The sequence below is a fragment of the Lepus europaeus genome, chromosome 7 (assembly GCF_033115175.1).
Source record: "Lepus europaeus isolate LE1 chromosome 7, mLepTim1.pri, whole genome shotgun sequence".
NCBI classification, from domain to species: domain Eukaryota; kingdom Metazoa; phylum Chordata; class Mammalia; order Lagomorpha; family Leporidae; genus Lepus; species Lepus europaeus.
Window position 1 is genome coordinate 4,230,359 of NC_084833.1, and position 18,329 is coordinate 4,248,687.

At 59.5% G+C, this 18,329-nt stretch overlaps 1 protein-coding gene and 1 non-coding gene across 3 annotated transcripts in view; one reads left to right on the plus strand and one right to left on the minus strand.

Annotated features, from left to right (window-relative positions):
• Positions 1 to 18,329, plus strand: part of CHKA (choline kinase alpha) — a 61,911-nt gene that overhangs the window by 1,226 nt on the left and 42,356 nt on the right. The window lies entirely within an intron of this gene.
• On the minus strand, positions 5,505 to 5,636 carry LOC133764973 (small nucleolar RNA SNORA38). Its single transcript, XR_009866538.1, has one exon. It is a non-coding gene; the product is annotated as a small nucleolar RNA SNORA38 (small nucleolar RNA).

Here is an 18,329-nt window from a genome sequence, read left to right on the forward strand (position 1 = left end):
GGGCCCCCCTCCTCTGCCTCCCGGGTGCATGTTAACATTAACAGGAAGCTGGATCAGCAGCAGGACTGGCACTTGAAACTGGTGCCCCAGTGTGCAGTGCCGGTGCCCGCGGCGGCCCAGCCCCAGGGAGAGCCTTTTAGAGACCAGCGCGGTGTGGCTGTCCTGTGGCCTGGGAAAATACAGTTAGTGAATGTGGTGAGGAGAAGAGGTGAGTCAGTGCGTGGAAAGGTGGGAGATGCCTTACTCTAAAAATGGCAGGGGGCCGGTGCTGTGGCATAGAGGGTAGAGCTGCCGCCTGCAGTGCCGGCATCCCATATGGGCGCTGGTTCGAGTCCTGGCTGCTCCACTTCCCATCCAGCTCTCTGCTGTGGCCTGGGAAAGCAGTAGACGATGGCCCAAGTCCTTGGGCTCCTACAACCACGTGGGAGACCCAGAAGAAGCTCCTGGCTTTGGATTGGTGCAGCTCTGGCATTGTGGCCCATTAGATAGTGAACCAGCGGATGGAAGACCTCTCTCTCTTTGCCTCTCCTCTCTCTGTAACTCTTTCAAATAAATCTTTAAAAAAAAAAAAAAAATGGCAGGGAGCCAGCATTGCCGCCTGTGATATCGGCATCCCATGTGGGTGCCAGTTGGAGTCCCGGCCACTCCACTTCTGATCCAGCTGATAGCCTGCGAAAGGCAGTGGGAGATGACCTGCCCCCCACGTGGGAGCCCCGGATGAAGCTTCTGGCTCCGGCCTGGGCCAGCGCTGGCTGTTGTGGACATCTGGAGAGTGGGCCAGCAGGTGGACGATCCTTCCCTCTGTCTCTCAGATAAATAAATCTTTTTTAAAAACGGTGGAAAAGGCCGTTGGAGGAGGTGGGGTTCACTGGAGTGAAATTCAGTGGTCCACCGGAGGCGGTGGCATTTACTGTGGCTCCTTCTGTCACGTACGGACGCTTCCTGTCCGTCTGCTCCAGTTCTTGTCCATCTGCTTGTTAGAGGTCGCAGCCTCTGCCTGTCCCGTTTACCCAGCTCCTGCCCACCTTGGATTGGGCAGCTGCCTTTCCCCTGGGAGTTATTTCCATACCAAGTGGTAACCAAGACCCTGAGACCTGGTGAACTTCCTTTGCATCCACACCTTCTGCCTGGTCCCTTTGCTTCTCCAAGGCCCGGAGACCCGGCCTGCTGCCCTGGGGACACCTGTGGTCTCTGCTCTTTCCAGGTCTCGGTCCCACTCCCGGGTGTTTCTCAAATACCTCAGTTATCGGTGCTCCTGTGACCTGGCCTGGCTGGAGAGCAGCATCCAGATGTGGGCGCAGACCTCACACTCTGGGCTCCGGCTGTGTCTTTTCTGTTATTTTAGAATTCTCCTTCCTCCCGGGTGCAGCAGCCGCAGCTGAGCAAGCGTCATGCTCCCTCGCCAGGCCCTTGCCCCTGCCCGCTGCTGGGCAGCCTTTCCCCGGGGTCTGCAGGCCTCACGCAGACCCCGACAATGGATCTTTCTCCTCTGTGTTTCCCCCCAGCACTTCACAGGCAGGCAGGAAGGCTTTGACCACCGCACTGGACGTGTCCTGCTCTCCCAGGAGATGGAATTCCTGTCATGCCGGGTTCATCTTTGTTGTTTGCCTGCCACCCAGGCCCTGGGAAACTGTAGACTCCCCTGTGGCTGAACTGGCCCTCTGCCGAGGGTGCTCTGGAGACGTGTCATCAGGGGCTCGGGGGCCTGGGTGCCAGCGAGGAGTGGAACAGGGAAAATAAAAGTGAAAGTTACTTATGCACCGGTCATTTAGAAAATATGTCCATGCAAGAGACAACACAACTGATCTCTGTCCCTGCTTACCAAAGCCAGGGTTGGCTGGCTGGTTTGCTGGCACTCTGGCTGGTAAAGCAGCACAGGCACGGCACAGGCACAGCACGGGCACAGGCACGGCACAGGCGGGACTGCAGGTTTGCAGAAACATGCCACACTGCATGGAGTTGTTTTTTTTGTTTTTTTTTTTTTGACAGGCAGAGTGGACAGTGAGAGAGAGAGAGACAGAGAGAAAGGTCTTCCTTTTTTGCCGTTGGTTCACCCTCCAATGGCTGCTGCGGCCGGTGCACCGCGCTGATCCAAAGCCAGGAGCCAGGTGCTTCCTCCTGGTCTCCCATGTGGGTGCAGGGCCCAAGCACTTGGGCCATCCTCCACTGCCTTCCCGGGCCACAGCAGAGAGCTGGACCGGAAGAGGGGCAACCGGGACAGAATCCGGTGCCCCGACAGGGACTAGAACCCGGTGTGCCGGCGCCGCAAAGCGGAGGATTAGCCTGTTAAGCCACGGCGCCGGCTGCATGGAGTTTAATGAGAAGTGTTTGAGAACTGTTCACAAAGTTCACAGGTCTCTGCTGCCACATTGCACCCCATGCACACAGCAAAGATGGCGGAGGAGGGATTACAGACCAGCGAGGCATCCGAAGGCGGAGGGGGCCTGAGAAGACCGGCGAAGTCCTCAGATGCCTTCTTTGCAAAATGACTCAATAGAAGTCGGTGAACTGTGTCTCATGGTATCATCCTAAGTATTTGGGAAAATTATGTCAAAACTCCCTCCTTGATTTGTTTGTTTGTTTGTTTGTTTTTTGACAGGCAGTTAGAGAGAGAGAAAGGTCTTCCTTCCATTGGTTCACCCCCCAGTGGCCGCCGCAGCCAGCGCTGCGCCGATCCGAAGCCAGGAGCCAGGTGCTTCTCCTGGTCTCCCATGCGGGTGCAGGGCCCAAGCACTTAGGCCATCCTCCACTGCCTTCCCTGGCCACAGCAGAGAGCTGGCCTGGAAGAGGGGCAACCGGGACAGAATCCGGCGCCCCGACCAGGACTAGAACCCGGTGTGCCGGCACCGCAAGGCGGAGGATTAGCCTAGTGAGCCGCGGTGCCAGCCTGATTGGTTATTTTTTTTATTTTTTTAATCTGTGTGTATTTTTTTTTTAAAGATTTATTTATTTTAAAGAGTTACACAGAGAGAGGTAGACAGAGAGGTCTTCCATCTGCTGGTTCACTCTGCAGTTGGCTGCAATGGCCAGAGCTCTGCCGATCCGGAGCCAGGAGCTACTTCCGGGTCTCCCATGTGGGTGCGGGGCCCGAGGACTTGGGCCATCGTCACTGCTTTCTGAGGTGCACTAGCAGCGAGCTGGGTTGGAAGAGGAGCAGCTGTACCCACTACGCCAGAGCGCCAGCCCCATTTATTATTTTTTTTTAAGATTTATTTATTTATTTGAAAGTCAGAGTTAGAGGAGAGACAGAGACAGAGAGAGAGAGAGAGAGGTCTTCCATCCGCTGGTCCACTCCCCAGTTGGCTGCAGCTTCTGGAGCGGGCTGATCCGAAGCCAGGAGCTTCTTCCGGGTCTCCCACACGGGTGCTTAACTGGCCTCTTAGCTGCCAGGCTACACCCCCCTCCTGAGAGTTTGTCTGGGTGTGGGATTTTGTCAGTCTCTTTGTGCACCTACTGATAGTACCATGGGGTGTTTTTCCTTTGGCTTGTTAAGCATGGGTTCCATCGTTGGTTTCTCACTGTGGGGTTGATAACCCTGTGGTTCGGTCTCAATCTCTTGGTGAGCCCGTGTCCCTGGACTCTGCCTGTGCTTCTTAGACCCCCACCCTGCTGTCAGGTGGGACAGGCTGAGAGGTGCGTACTGCCCGCCACCCAAGCCCTTTAGGCTTTGGGAAAGCCCCAGCAGGTTAGACTCTGGCAAAATGGTCTCTTCAAAATGGCTCAGGACCTGGTGTTCTGGGCCTGCGAATGAAGCTGCCTCATGTGACACGGGCGCCCCGTACCTCAGTGACATGGGCGCCCCGTACCTCAGTGACACGGGCGCCCCGTACCTCAGTGACACGGGCACCCCGTACCTCAGTGACACGGGCGCCCCGTACCTCAGTGACACGGGCGCCCCGTACCTCAGTGACACGGGCACCCCGTACCTCAGTGACATGGGCGTCCCGTACCTCAGTGACATGGGCACCCCGTACCTCAGTGACATGGGCACCCCGTACCTGAGTGACACGGGCACCCCGTACCTCAGTGACATGGGCGTCCCGTACCTCAGTGACACGGGCGCCCCGTACCTCAGTGACATGGGCACCCCGTACCTGAGTGACACGGGCACCCCGTACCTCAGTGACATGGGCGTCCCGTACCTCAGTGACATGGGCACCCCGTACCTCAGTGACACGGGCGCCTCGTACCTCAGTGACACGGGCGCCCCGTACCTCAGTGACACGGGCGCCCTGTACCTGAGTGACACGGGCACCCCGTACCTCAGTGACACGGGCACCCCGTACCTCAGTGACACGGGCGCCCTGTACCTCAGTGACACGGGCACCCCGTACCTCAGTGACATGGGTGCCCCGTACCTGAGTGACACGGGCGCCCCGTACCTCAGTGACACGGGCGCCCTGTACCTCAGTGACACGGGCGCCCCGTACCTCAGTGACATGGGCACCCCGTACCTCAGTGACATGGGCGCCCCGTACCTCAGTGACATGGGCGCCCCGTACCTCAGTGACACGGGCGCCCCGTACCTCAGTGACATGGGCGCCCCGTACCTCAGTGACACGGGCGCCCCGTACCTCAGTGACACGGGCACCCCGTACCTCAGTGACACGGGCACCCCGTACCTCAGTGACATGGGCGCCCCGTACCTCAGTGACACGGGCGCCCTGTACCTCAGTGACACGGGCACCCCGTACCTCAGTGACACGGGCGCCCCGTACCTCAGTGACATGGGCGCCCCGTACCTCAGTGACATGGGCACCCCGTACCTCAGTGACACGGGCACCCTGTACCTCAGTGACATGGGCACCCCGTACCTCAGTGACATGGGCGCCCTGTACCTCAGTGACACGGGCGCCCTGTACCTCAGTGACACGGGCACCCCGTACCTCAGTGACACGGGCGCCCCGTACCTCAGTGACACGGGCGCCCCGTACCTCAGTGACACGGGCGCCCTGTACCTCAGTGACATGGGCGCCCCGTACCTCAGTGACATGGGCACCCCGTACCTGAGTGACAGCTTGAGTCCTGGGGCTCCACTTCCCATCCATCTCCCTGCTAATGCACCTGGGAAGGCAGCGGAAGACGGCCCGAGTGCTGGGGCCCTGCACCCACGTGGGAGCCGGGATAGTGGTCCTGGCTCCTGGCTTTGGTCTGGCCGAGCCCTGGCTATTGGAGGTATTTGGGGAGTGAACCAGCAGATGGAAGCTCTGTCCCCCCCCCCCCCCATCACTCTGCCTTTCGTGTAATAAATCATAAACAAGGGCTGGGCACGTGGCCTAGCAGTGAGGCAGCCAGTGGGAGCGCCCGTCTCCCAGGTCTGGGCGTCTGGATTTGAGCTCCAGTTAAGGTGCGCCCTGGAGTGCGGCAGGGGACGGCTCCAGTGATGGGGTCCCTGCCGCCTTCGAGTTCCAGCGCTGGCCTCACCTGGCCTACCCTAACCTGGCTGTCTAGACACCTGGGGAGGGAGCCAGGTGGGGGCGCGCGCTCTCTGGCTCTCAGGCGCATGAAACGCGATGGTCAGTCTTGAGCCTGCGGGGAGCAGGCTGTCCCCAGAACTTCGCTGGTCACGTTTCTTTGCTTCCAGTTCTTTCACGGCCACAGACAGAACCACAGACGTGCCTCCCTCTGCCAGAAGCACGGAGGGGGTTTTCTCCAGTGTTCCAGTGACCTGGAATCCCGGAGGTGAAACACACGTGAGTCCCCAGGACTCCAATGACTGGATCCCCCGGAAGTTTTTCTTTTTGAAGGGGGGCGGTGTGAGCGAGCGCAGAGAGCGAGAGAGAGAGAGAGAGAGGTAGATATGGATGGATCGTCCCTCTGCTGGTTTGCTCTTCCAGTGCCTGCAACGGCCAGGGCTGGGTCAGGCCAAGTAGCCAGAACTCAAACAGTCCGATCTGGGATGAGGGCGTCCTGGGCAGCGGCTCCCCTGCCCCTCCCCGCGCCTGCCGGAGTCTGTAACCTCGGGCTGCCGCACCCAGCTGCTGCGCTTCCCCAGGTGCAGTTTAGGTTTTCCTTCCCTGGCCGGGTTCCTGCGGAGGTCTCTGCCCCTGTCCACTTTGGGCGGCAGCAGTTTGTCTGTGACCCCGCTTCTCTGACAGATCTGAGCCGTGCTGGTTTTCAGTTCAGCTTTTTGCTTGTTAGCATCAAGTGGCAGCTCTGAGCCTCCTCGGAGCTACATCAGAAACCGGAAGTCCCCTGGGATAGCGAGTTCTTCCTGCGGTCTGTGGCAGTGGTGCCATCGCGTCCAGGCGGTCTGTCGGCTCGCCCAGCCCTGCACTGGAGCCTGGGGTCGCCGTCCTCCAGCAGGGCCTGTGGGCCGGCCTCAGCCCCATGGCCGGACTGTCCTGCTGGCAGGAGTCTTGTGGCCTGGGGTTTCCACGCTGAGGTTGTCATTCCCGGGTCTGACCGCCTGCTTAGGCTCCTCTGTGTTGAACGCTACAGTGGCCTGGGGGCTGGGCGGAGCTGTAGCAGTGGGCCCTGGAGCTCTGAGGTTCCTGGACCCTGAGAGGTAGGTGGGAGGTGGAAGGGGCTTGCAGGGGACGAGAGCAGGCAGAGGCAGGCTATCTTGTGCGTGTTAAGGATAGTGGCTTGAAATTCATGACTTAGGAACCCGTTCGGCGTGACCTGAGAGGTGGCTTAGAGGGGAAAGAGACAAAGCCGTGGGGATCAAGAGCCCTAGCTTGGGGCCGGCGCCGTGGCTCTCTTGGTTAATCTTCTGCCTGCGGAGCTGGCATCCCATATGGATGCCGGGTTCTAGTCCCGGTTGCTCCTCTTCCAGGCCAGCTCTCTGCTGTGGCCCGGGAGTGCAGTGGAGGATGGCCCAAGTGCTTGGGCCCTGCACCCCATGGGAGACCAGGAGAAGCACATGGTTCCTGGCTCCGGATCGGCGCAGCGCCGGGTGTAGCGGCCATTTGGGGGGGGGGGTGTGTGTGTGTGTGAACCAATGGAAGGAAGATCTTTCTCTCTGTCTCTCTCGCTGTCTAACTCTGCCTGTCAAAAAAAAAAAAAAAAAAAAAAAAGCCCTAGTGGAGCTTGGGGAGACCCCGGCTAGACTTAGTACAGGTTCTTGGCCTCCCACACGGAGGAATACAACCCGACGGGGAGAGACGCGCAGGCCGGGGCACAACCCGACAGGGAGAGACGCGCAGGCCGGGGCACAACCCGACAGGGAGAGACACGCAGGACAGGGCACAACCGACAGGGAGAGACGTGCAGGACAGGGCACAACCGACAGGGAGAGACGCGCAGGACAGGGCACAACCGACAGGGAGAGACGCGCAGGACAGGGCACAACCGACAGGGAGAGACGCGCAGGACGGGGCACAACCGACAGGGAGAGACGCGCAGGCCGGGGCACAACCGACGGGGAGAGACGCACAGGACAGGGCACAACCGACAGGGAGAGACGCGCAGGACAGGGCACAACCGACGGGGAGAGACGCGCAGGACAGGGCACAACCGACAGGGAGAGACGCGCAGGCCGGGGCACAACCGACAGGGAGAGACGCGTAGGACAGGGCACAACCGACAGGGAGAGACGCGCGGGACAGGGCACAACCCGACGGGGAGAGACGCGTAGGACAGGGCACAACCGACAGGGAGAGACGCGCAGGCCGGGGCACAACCCGACAGGGAGAGACGCGCGGGCCGGGGCACAACCGACAGGGAGAGACGCGCAGGACAGGGCACAACCGACAGGGAGAGACGCGCAGGCCGGGGCACAACCGACAGGGAGAGACGCGCAGGCCGGGGCACAACCGACAGGGAGAGACGCGCAGGACGGGGCACAACCGACAGGGAGAGACGCGCAGGACGGGGCACAACCGACAGGGAGAGACGCGCGGGACAGGGCAAAACCGACAGGGAGAGACGCGCAGGACAGGGCACAACCGACAGGGAGAGACGCGCAGGACAGGGCACAACCGACAGGGAGAGACGCGCGGGACAGGGCACAACCGACAGGGAGAGACGCGCAGGACAGGGCACAACCCGACGGGGAGAGACGCACAGGACAGGGCACAACCCGACGGGGAGAGACGCGCGGGACAGGGCACAACCGACAGGGAGAGACGCGCAGGACAGGGCACAACCCGACGGGGAGAGACGCGCAGGACAGGGCACAACCGACAGGGAGAGACGCGCAGGACAGGGCACAACCGACAGGGAGAGACGCGCAGGACAGGGCACAACCCGACGGGGAGAGACGCACAGGACAGGGCACAACCCGACGGGGAGAGACGCGCAGGACAGGGCACAACCCGACGGGGAGAGACACGCAGGACAGGGCACAACCGACGGGGAGAGACGCGCAGGACAGGGCACAACCGACAGGGAGAGACGCGCAGGCCGGGGCACAACCGACAGGGAGAGACGCGCAGGACAGGGCACAACCGACAGGGAGAGACGCGCAGGACAGGGCACAACCCGACGGGGAGAGACGCGCAGGACAGGGCACAACCCGACAGGGAGAGACGCGCAGGCCGGGGCACAACCGACAGGGAGAGACGCGCAGGACAGGGCACAACCCGACGGGGAGAGACGCGCAGGACAGGGCACAACCCGACGGGGAGAGACGCGCAGGCCGGGGCACAACCGACAGGGAGAGACGCGCAGGCCGGGGCACAACCGACAGGGAGAGACGCGCAGGCCGGGGCACAACCGACAGGGAGAGACGCGCAGGCCGGGGCACAACCGACAGGGAGAGACGCGCAGGCCGGGGCACAACCGACAGGGAGAGACGCGCAGGACGGGGCACAACCGACAGGGAGAGACGCGCAGGACGGGGCACAACCGACAGGGAGAGACGCGCGGGCCGGGGCACAACCGACAGGGAGAGACGCGCGGGCCGGGGCACAACCGACAGGGAGAGACGCGCGGGCCGGGGCACAACCGACAGGGAGAGACGCGCGGGACAGGGCACAACCGACAGGGAGAGACGCGCAGGCCGGGGCACAACCGACAGGGAGAGACGCGCAGGACAGGGCACAACCGACAGGGAGAGACGCGCAGGCCGGGGCACAACCGACAGGGAGAGACGCGCAGGACAGGGCACAACCGACAGGGAGAGACGCGCAGGACAGGGCACAACCGACAGGGAGAGACGCGCAGGCCGGGGCACAACCGACAGGGAGAGACGCGCAGGACAGGGCACAACCCGACGGGGAGAGACGCGCGGGACAGGGCACAACCGACAGGGAGAGACGCGCAGGACAGGGCACAACCCGACGGGGAGAGACGCACAGGACAGGGCACAACCCGACGGGGAGAGACGCGCAGGACAGGGCACAACCCGACGGGGAGAGACACGCAGGACAGGGCACAACCGACGGGGAGAGACGCGCAGGACAGGGCACAACCGACAGGGAGAGACGCGCAGGCCGGGGCACAACCGACAGGGAGAGACGCGCAGGACAGGGCACAACCGACAGGGAGAGACGCGCAGGACAGGGCACAACCCGACGGGGAGAGACGCGCAGGACAGGGCACAACCCGACAGGGAGAGACGCGCAGGCCGGGGCACAACCGACAGGGAGAGACGCGCAGGACAGGGCACAACCCGACGGAGAGAGACGCGCGGGACAGGGCACAACCGACAGGGAGAGACGCGCAGGCCGGGGCACAACCGACAGGGAGAGACGCGCGGGCCGGGGCACAACCGACAGGGAGAGACGCGCAGGACAGGGCACAACCCGACAGGGAGAGACGCACAGGACAGGGCACAACCGACGGGGAGAGACGCGCAGGACGGGGCACAACCGACAGGGAGAGACGCGCAGGCCGGGGCACAACCGACGGGGAGAGACGCGCAGGACAGGGCACAACCCGACAGGGAGAGACGCGCAGGACAGGGCACAACCGACAGGGAGAGACGCGCGGGACAGGGCACAACCCGACGGGGAGAGACGCGCAGGCCGGGGCACAACCGACGGGGAGAGACGCGCAGGACAGGGCACAACCGACAGGGAGAGACGCGCAGGACAGGGCACAACCCGACGGGGAGAGACGCGCAGGACAGGGCACAACCCGACAGGGAGAGACGCACAGGACAGGGCACAACCGACAGGGAGAGACGCGCAGGCCGGGGCACAACCGACAGGGAGAGACGCGCAGGACAGGGCACAACCGACAGGGAGAGACGCGCAGGACAGGGCACAACCGACAGGGAGAGACGCGCAGGACAGGGCACAACCCGACGGGGAGAGACGCGCAGGACAGGGCACAACCCGACGGGGAGAGACACGCAGGACAGGGCACAACCGACAGGGAGAGACGCGCAGGCCGGGGCACAACCGACAGGGAGAGACGCGCGGGACAGGGCACAACCCGACGGGGAGAGACGCACAGGACAGGGCACAACCGACAGGGAGAGACGCGCAGGCCGGGGCACAACCCGACGGGGAGAGACACGCAGGACAGGGCACAACCGACAGGGAGAGACGCGCAGGCCGGGGCACAACCGACAGGGAGAGACGCGCAGGCCGGGGCACAACCGACAGGGAGAGACGCGCAGGACAGGGCACAACCGACAGGGAGAGACGCGCAGGACAGGGCACAACCCGACGGGGAGAGACGCGCAGGACAGGGCACAACCCGACGGGGAGAGACGCGCAGGACAGGGCACAACCCGACGGGGAGAGACGCGCAGGACAGGGCACAACCCGACAGGGAGAGACGCACAGGACAGGGCACAACCGACAGGGAGAGACGCGCAGGCCGGGGCACAACCGACAGGGAGAGACGCGCAGGCCGGGGCACAACCGACAGGGAGAGACGCGCGGGACAGGGCACAACCCGACGGGGAGAGACGCGCAGGCCGGGGCACAACCCGACGGGGAGAGACACGCAGGACAGGGCACAACCGACAGGGAGAGACGCGCAGGCCGGGGCACAACCGACAGGGAGAGACGCGCAGGACAGGGCACAACCGACAGGGAGAGACGCGCAGGACAGGGCACAACCGACAGGGAGAGACGCGCAGGCCGGGGCACAACCGACAGGGAGAGACGTGCAGGACAGGGCACAACCGACAGGGAGAGACGTGCAGGCCGGGGTTTGTTGCAAGGCGAGAAGGTAGCCCAGCCTGAGAAGTGACTGCAGTGGCAGAAACCCGAGCACACGTGGGCCATCACCTGCTTCCGGGCAGGTGTTACAAAACTGTGTCGGTAGCATGGCGTAGCCAACGAGGCACTGAGCTACGGAGCGCCCTGGGCAGCCCCTCTTCCCGCAGAACGCCCTGAGCTGGGTGTGGTGCAGGGGTTAAGCCGCGGCCTGGGACCTCGCGTCCCACAGCGTGTTTGGCATAGCCCGCCTCTGCTTCCCACCCAGCGTGCTGCTGACGAGCTAGGGAGGCAGCAGGGGCAGCCCAGGTGCGCGGGCCTTTGTCACCCACGTGGCGGCGTGCATGGTTTCTGGCTTGTGGTCTTGGAGTGAGCCAGCAGATGGAAGATCGTTCTCTGTTCCTGTCTGTCACTCCTTCGGATAAAGCAGTGGAAAAGGAGCTACCCGGTCTCGGGTGTCCTGGGCGCTGAGAATGAGCCGCCTGGAGGTGGAGGACCGCCGGGGGTCTCCGCCGTCGTCTTCGGGCATCTTCAAGGTTCGACTGGCGCTGGCAGTGGACAGCTGGTAGTCCTGTCTCATGCAGTCGTTAGGTTCTCGTCCACTGTTGTAGGGCAGATGACGGCTTGGAGGCCCAGGTCACACAGCCCCACTGTGGTGACTTCAAAGCTGTCCCTTGAGCTGGGCCCCAGAGCTGGGCTGAGATGCGGCTCCGGACTGCTCCCGGAGAGCTGCGTGGTGCCGCACTGCTTTGTGCCGGGGTTTCAAGTTGAATTTTACATGGCTAGAAGACATTTTGCAAACATTCACTTTTCTCTTACTCCCGCGTGCTCTGAATTCAGCAGCTGTTTTGCTATTGTGTTGCCTTCTGTTTGCATGTGGTCAGCCTGTGGCTTTGGGGTCGTGTTTGTGCAGACACACTGGCTGTGCTGGGAGCCTTCCTTGTAGTCATTTTGACTTTAGCTGGTGCTCTGCAGGCTTCTAGACACCTTTCCTGTGTTTTCTTCTGGGGTCCAGCCCCTTGGCTTTGGGGGCCGAGTCCTGTGTGTGCCGAGCTGCTTGCTCTGGGCTGTTGGCATAGATTTGGGTGGCATTTTGCTTTTAAGCGAAACACAGTTGGTTAGATGTGGACCAGCTAACTTCCCATTTTAATTTAGCAGATGAAAATCTTGGTGTTACAGGTCTGTCTGGAGTAGACGCTCCCAGGCTTAACATCTGCCTGAGTATTTTTTTTAAAGATTTATTTATTCCTTCAAAAAGCAGAGCAAAGAGAGATAGGGAGAGAGATCTTCATCCACTGGTTCACTCCCCAAATGGCCACAACAGCTTGGGTTGAGCCAGGCTGAAGCCAGAGGCCAGGAGCTGCACCCAGGTCTCCCACAGGAATGGCAGGGCTCCAAGGACTCCTTGCTGCCTTCCAGCACCTTACTGGGGAGCTGGGCTGGAAGCCAAACAGCTGGGAGTCGAACTGGCACTCCGGTCGGGGATGCTGGTGGCGCTTTACCCACCTGAGCCACGGCAGCGGCCCCTGCCTGAATGTTGAGCCGACTCTCCTGCACGTGACTCCCTCTCCAAGTTATTAAAGTAATGTAGACGATGTGTAGAATGCCATCTCTCAAGGGCTCGGGCCGTCCACCAGAGGGTTGGTGTTGTAGCGTGGATCTTCCTAGTTAGAATGCCAAAGAATGTAGAGAAACTAATCTCTTCAGACTTGCCAGGTCTACAAATAAAGGACGTAAACTATTTGTAAAGCTATCGAAGTCCATGTTGCTAAATTAAAAACTACATTTTAGAGTAAACCACTAACACGGGTGATTTTGAAGCATTGGAAACTTTGGGTTCTTCCAAGGAAGTGGGGAGAAATCCAAGCAAGGAGTTTGCTGTTTGTTTCCCGAGTGCGGTGGTGTGGACATCGGTCAATGAGGGCTGCTTTAGGCGGGGGAGGACAGCGGTCGCTGGAGGGCATTTCCTGGTGGGTCTGCTGGGAACCTGCGCGGTAGAAGGCTGGACGCTGACCGCCTGCCGGCTCTGCAGCTCGGCAGAACCCGAGCTCAGAGGGGGAGGGACGTAAGGTTCCCGCGCTGTTTGGAGGAATCCATCTCGACTCTTCGAGAGACTGGATGCCTGCAGCCGGCTTCCCTAGTGTTCTGGTTAACTGTGCCGGGTGATGTGGTCCTTGAGGTATTTTTGTATTATGTTGATTTTCATGGAAGCATTTACTTCTGTTAATGTACATTCAAGGCAGGCTATTTGTGTATTTTATTTGTGCAAATACTTAAAAAAGTGAGTGACTGAAAGAAAAAGTCATTTTGATCCAAAACTTCATAACCAGTTAATTTCTGTGGGATAGAGAGTTCCCTCAGTGGTCAGAGGTAGTTATAATCTGTTCCTCTGTGAAGTCACAGGCTGGTGCTTGGCGATGCTGGGTGTGCTGTCAGCCTTGCGCGAGGCCTGTGTGCCTGTGCTGGGTTGAGGAGTTGTGTCTGCTCGGCTGTTGTGTTTGTTACTCTGGGGGTTGGGAGGTTTTGATGACATTGCTGAGTTAGATTTGACTTCCTTGTAGATGCCAAGTCTAATTAGAATCTGAGGCCGGCGCCGCGGCTCACTAGGCTAATCCTCTGCCTGTGGCGCCGGCACACCGGGTTCTAGACCCGGTTGGGGCGCCGGATTCTGTCCCGGTTGCCCCTCTTCCAGGCCAGCTCTCTGCTGTGGCCCGGGAGTGCAGTGGAGGATGGCCCAAGTGCTTGGGCCCTGCACCCCATGGGAGACCAGGAGAAGCACCTGGCTCCTGCCTTCGGATCGGCACAGTGCGCCGGCCATAGCAGCCATTTGGGGGGTGAACCAACGGAAGGAAGACCTTTCTTTCTGTCTCTCTCTCTCACTGTCTATAAGTCTCTCTCTGTCTCTCTCTCTTACTGTCTAACTCTGCCTGTCAAAATAATAACAATAATAATAATAATCTCTCTGAGCTTTTCAGACCACCAGACTTGAGTGCGTTTTCTCGGTGCAGCCTGGCGGTGGCGTCGCTCTGCGGGAGGTGGGGGAGGGGCTGGGAGGACTTGAACCCCTTCGTTTCACTAGTATGAGAGCACTTCAGAAAGTCTGCAGAAAAGTGGGAATTAAAGATAAGTGAATTTGGGCACAAAAGATCGAAATCCATGCTTAGTTTTTCATAGTACGTATTTTTCATGAACCTTTTGAATTCCTTTATATGCGTGGATGTCTTGGCACTAAAATAAACCTGCCTTTTAACTCCGTTCTCCACGCACGTGGCTCTGGGGTAGGTGGCGTCCTGTTCCTGCCGCGTGGTGGTGAGTGACGCGGTGCCCGTCCTGAGGACCCCCAGGCTGGGACACGGAAGGACGTCAGTCGCTCAGGCTGCGGCCACTTCTCACGTTGCCGCTGTCCTGCCACCCGGTCCCACAGGTGAAGTGTGGCTCTGCTGGGCTTGGAAGCCACGGGATGGGATCGTCCCAGGTTGCTTCCTTGGACTCTCGGATCGCCATCAAGTTGGCTAAATGTTCGAGTAGCTTGTCGGAAAGGCAGTGAGCCAACCGCAGACTAAGGAACTTGGGGACCGTTTCTTCGCTTTGCTGGGTGTCTGTGTTTTGAGGGTTTGCTGTTGGTGTACGCAGTGTGGTAATTCACGGAGGAGCTCCCAGCTGGGACGCCGGGTCCACGCTGAGTGCCTGGTTCAGTTCCTGACTCCTACAGCGGTCCCTGGGATGACTGAGTTCTTGCCTCCCACACAGGAGACCCGCAGCGCATTTCTTCCTTGTAGGCGTCTGTGGAGTGAGCCAGTGGGTGGGAGCTCTGTGTCTCTCTTTGTCTCCATTTCTTCCTTGGTCTTTTTGCCTCTAAATTAAAGAAGAAATACGTGGACTGGGACTGGGGTCTGGCACAGCATCTTTTGTGTCGTGTGGGATGCCTGTGTCCCATATCTGTGCTCTGCTCCTGATGTCGGCAGCCTGAGAGTGTGCATTTTGGGAGGCACCAGGTGGGTGATGGCTCAGTAGTTAGGTCCCTGTCATCCAGACGGGGGACCTGAGTTGAGTTCCCAGCTCCTGGCTTTGACCCGGCCCAGCCTTGGACGCTGTGGACTTCTGGAGAGTCAGTCACTGGATGGAAGATCTCTGTGTGTCTCTCTCTTTGTCTTCTTCCTTTCAGATAAGTAACAAATTTAGCATAATCAAATTAGTCCTTATTATATATTCATATGCTGGAAAAAATCCAGGACTGAAGGAGGAGGCCTGGGCATACAAGTCGTGAGAGCCACCCGGAGGAAGGAGACGGGCAGTGAGACCTGCACTGACTTGGGGCCAGCTCCTGAGACGTTTCTTTATTCTTTTAAGAGAAATATACAATAAGATAAAGCAAGGTTATTTTAGTTTGGTGCCGGCATCCCATATGGGCGTCAGTTCGAGTCCCAGCTGCTCCACTTCCGATCCAGCTCTCTGCTGTGGCCTGGGAAAGCAGCAGAGGACAGCCTACGTGCTTGGGAGTTAGGCTCCCACCCGCGTGGGAGACCCGGAAGAAGCTCCTGGCTTCAGGTTGAAGCCCTTTGGGGAGTGAACCCAGTGGGCAGAAGACCTTTCTCTCTCCCTCTCTCTGTAACTCTGCCTCTTAAATACATCTTTAAAAAACAAAAGCACATTAGTTTGATAGCCTTGGCGTCAGCTCAGGTCCGAGTGTCTGTGTGTCTTGCCCCTGTGGTTCCCTGTGGTGATGGCGCAGGGTCCCGACCACGTGGAGCTTGAGCCGTTAACATGTCGTGTTTGTTATCTTCAAGGCAGGAGGGGAGGAGGGAAGAAGAGGTGTTGGATTTTCTTTTTTCTTTTTTTTTTTTTGACAGGCAGAGTGGACAGTGAGAGAGAGACAGAGAGAAAGGTCTTCCTTTTGCCGTTGGTTTACCCTCCAACGGCCGGCGCGGCCGGCGCGCTGTGGCCGGCGCACCGCGCTGATCCGATGGCAGGAGCCAGGTGCTTCTCCTGGTCTCCCATGGGGTGCAGGGCCCAAGCACTTGGGCCATCCTCCATTGCACTCCCGGGCCATAGCAGAGAGCTGGCCTGGAAGAGGGGCAACTGGGACAGAACCGGCACCCCGACTGGGACTAGAACCCGGGGTGCCGGCGCCGCAAGGCGGAGGATTAGCCTGTTGAGCCATGGCGCCGTCAGGTGTTGGATTTTCTGACAGGTATTTTATTTGTTGTTCTCTGTCTTGCACTGAGGATTTAATATCCACTTGATGACCAACAGGAAATTCAGTCAGACGGAAGAGCTCCCTCCCAGGCATTGCTTTTATTTGGGAAGTAACTACCAGGGTGGTTGGGGAAAATAAAGGTTATTTTTACTTATTTTGTTTTCAGTTCAAAATGTAAAAATAATTACTTGAGGGGCGGGCTCTGTGGTGTAGTGGGTAAATCTGCCACCTGCAGTGCTGGCATCCCGTGTGGGCGCTGGTTTGAGTCCCCACTGCTCCTCTTCCTGTCCAGCTCTCTGCTGTGGCCTGGTGCTTGGGCCCCTGCGCTCACGTGGGAGACCCAGAGGAAGCTCCTGGCTCCTGGCTTCCATCTGGCGCAGCCCTGGCTGCTGCAGCCATCTGGGGAGTGCACCAGCGGATGGAAGACCTCTCTTTGCCTCTGCCTCTCCTTCTCTGTAACTAACTCTGCCTTTCAAATAAATAAATCTTTAAAGTTTTTTTTTTTTTTTTTTTTTTTTGCGAGAGCTCCCACCCACTGGTTTTCTCCCCAGATGCCTACCACAGCTGGAGCTGGGCTGGGCTGAATGTCAGGCTCGGGAGTGCAGTCCGTGTCCCCCGCATGGTGGCCGGAAGCCAGGAAGCCAGTTACGTGAGCGTTGCCACACCTTCCAGGGTCTGCGCTGCCAGAGCTGGAGCGGAAGGCAGACCTCCGGTGTGGGCAGGCACCCGTCCCCTCCCTCAGGTTTCCCTGATCGCTGATGCTGAGGTCAAAGTGCAGGCGTCGTGAGGGCACACGTGCCAGGGAGCTGTGCTGTGCTTTCGCCCGCAGTGCCTCTCCTTAGACGCAGCTGCTGTTGCTGGGACATATTTTGGGGACTGGCGCTGTGGCGTGGCGGGTAAAGCTGTCGCCTGCAGTGCTGGCGTCCCATGTTGGCATTGGTTTGTAGATTGGCTGCTCTGCCTCCAGTTCGGCCCCCTGTTAGGGCCTGTCAAAAGCAGTGGAGGGTAGCTCACTCCTGGCTATTGTGGCCATCCGAGGAGTGAACCAGTGGATGGAAGATCGATCTCTCTGGAGATCTCTCTCACTCTTTCAAAATAAATGAATAATTTTTTAAAATAAATCTTTTTTAAATATAATTTTGGGCCAGAGCTGTGACCAGGAGCTTCTTCCAGGCCTCCCACATGGGTGCAGGGGCCCAAGCACTTGGGCCATCTTCCGCTGCTTTCCCAGGCCACAGCAGAGAGCTGGATCGGAAGTGGAGCAGCTAAGACTGGAAGCAGTGTCCACATGGGATGCCGGCACTGCAGGCGGCAGCTTGACACAGCGCTGGCCCACCTCAAATTTTAAAAACTTTTTTTATTTATTTTCAATTTTTTGAAGGGCAGAGAGCAAACTAGCTCTGTCTGCTGGTTCAGTCTTCAAAGGGCTGCAGCAGCCAGGGCTGGGCTGGCTGGAGCCAGGAGCCAGGAGCTCTGTGCAGGTCTCCCACAGGGGCGGTAGGAACCAGCGTAACTTGAGCCATCATCTGGTGCCTTCCTGGCCCATTAGCAAGAACTTGGCTCAAAAGTACGGAGTAGCTGGAGTAGCTGGGGCTCAAACCGGGCGCTTTGGTAAGGACGCGAGCATCCCAGGCAGTGGCTTCGGCCACTCCGCCAGTGGCCACCCTGGGAGGATGTTCTCTGGCAGATTCTGCGGGGAGTTAGGCTGCTGTATCCTGCTGTCTCTGCGCCTGGTCAAGCCGACTGGCTGACAGCTGACGTGTTCTGGGTGGCTTCCGAGGATCGTCCGGGCCAGCGTCCTTGCTTCGTTCATGTTGATTGTCATGAAAATAATCGTTTATTCTCTAAAGCCTGTTGCGAAACGGGCTGCAGGAAGTCCAGCAGGTGAAGGATTTCCGGGTCGGGAGCCGTTTGTGGCTGAGCCAGCCTGCCTGCCAGTGGACGGGGACAAACTTTGAATCAGGTTGCACAATTTGGAACACTGGTCCGTCTGTTTGCTCTTGGCTTTGAGCTTTGGAGAGTATGTGACAGGAAGAAAAAGCAGGCTTTCACCTCTGTCGTTTATGCCTGTCCTG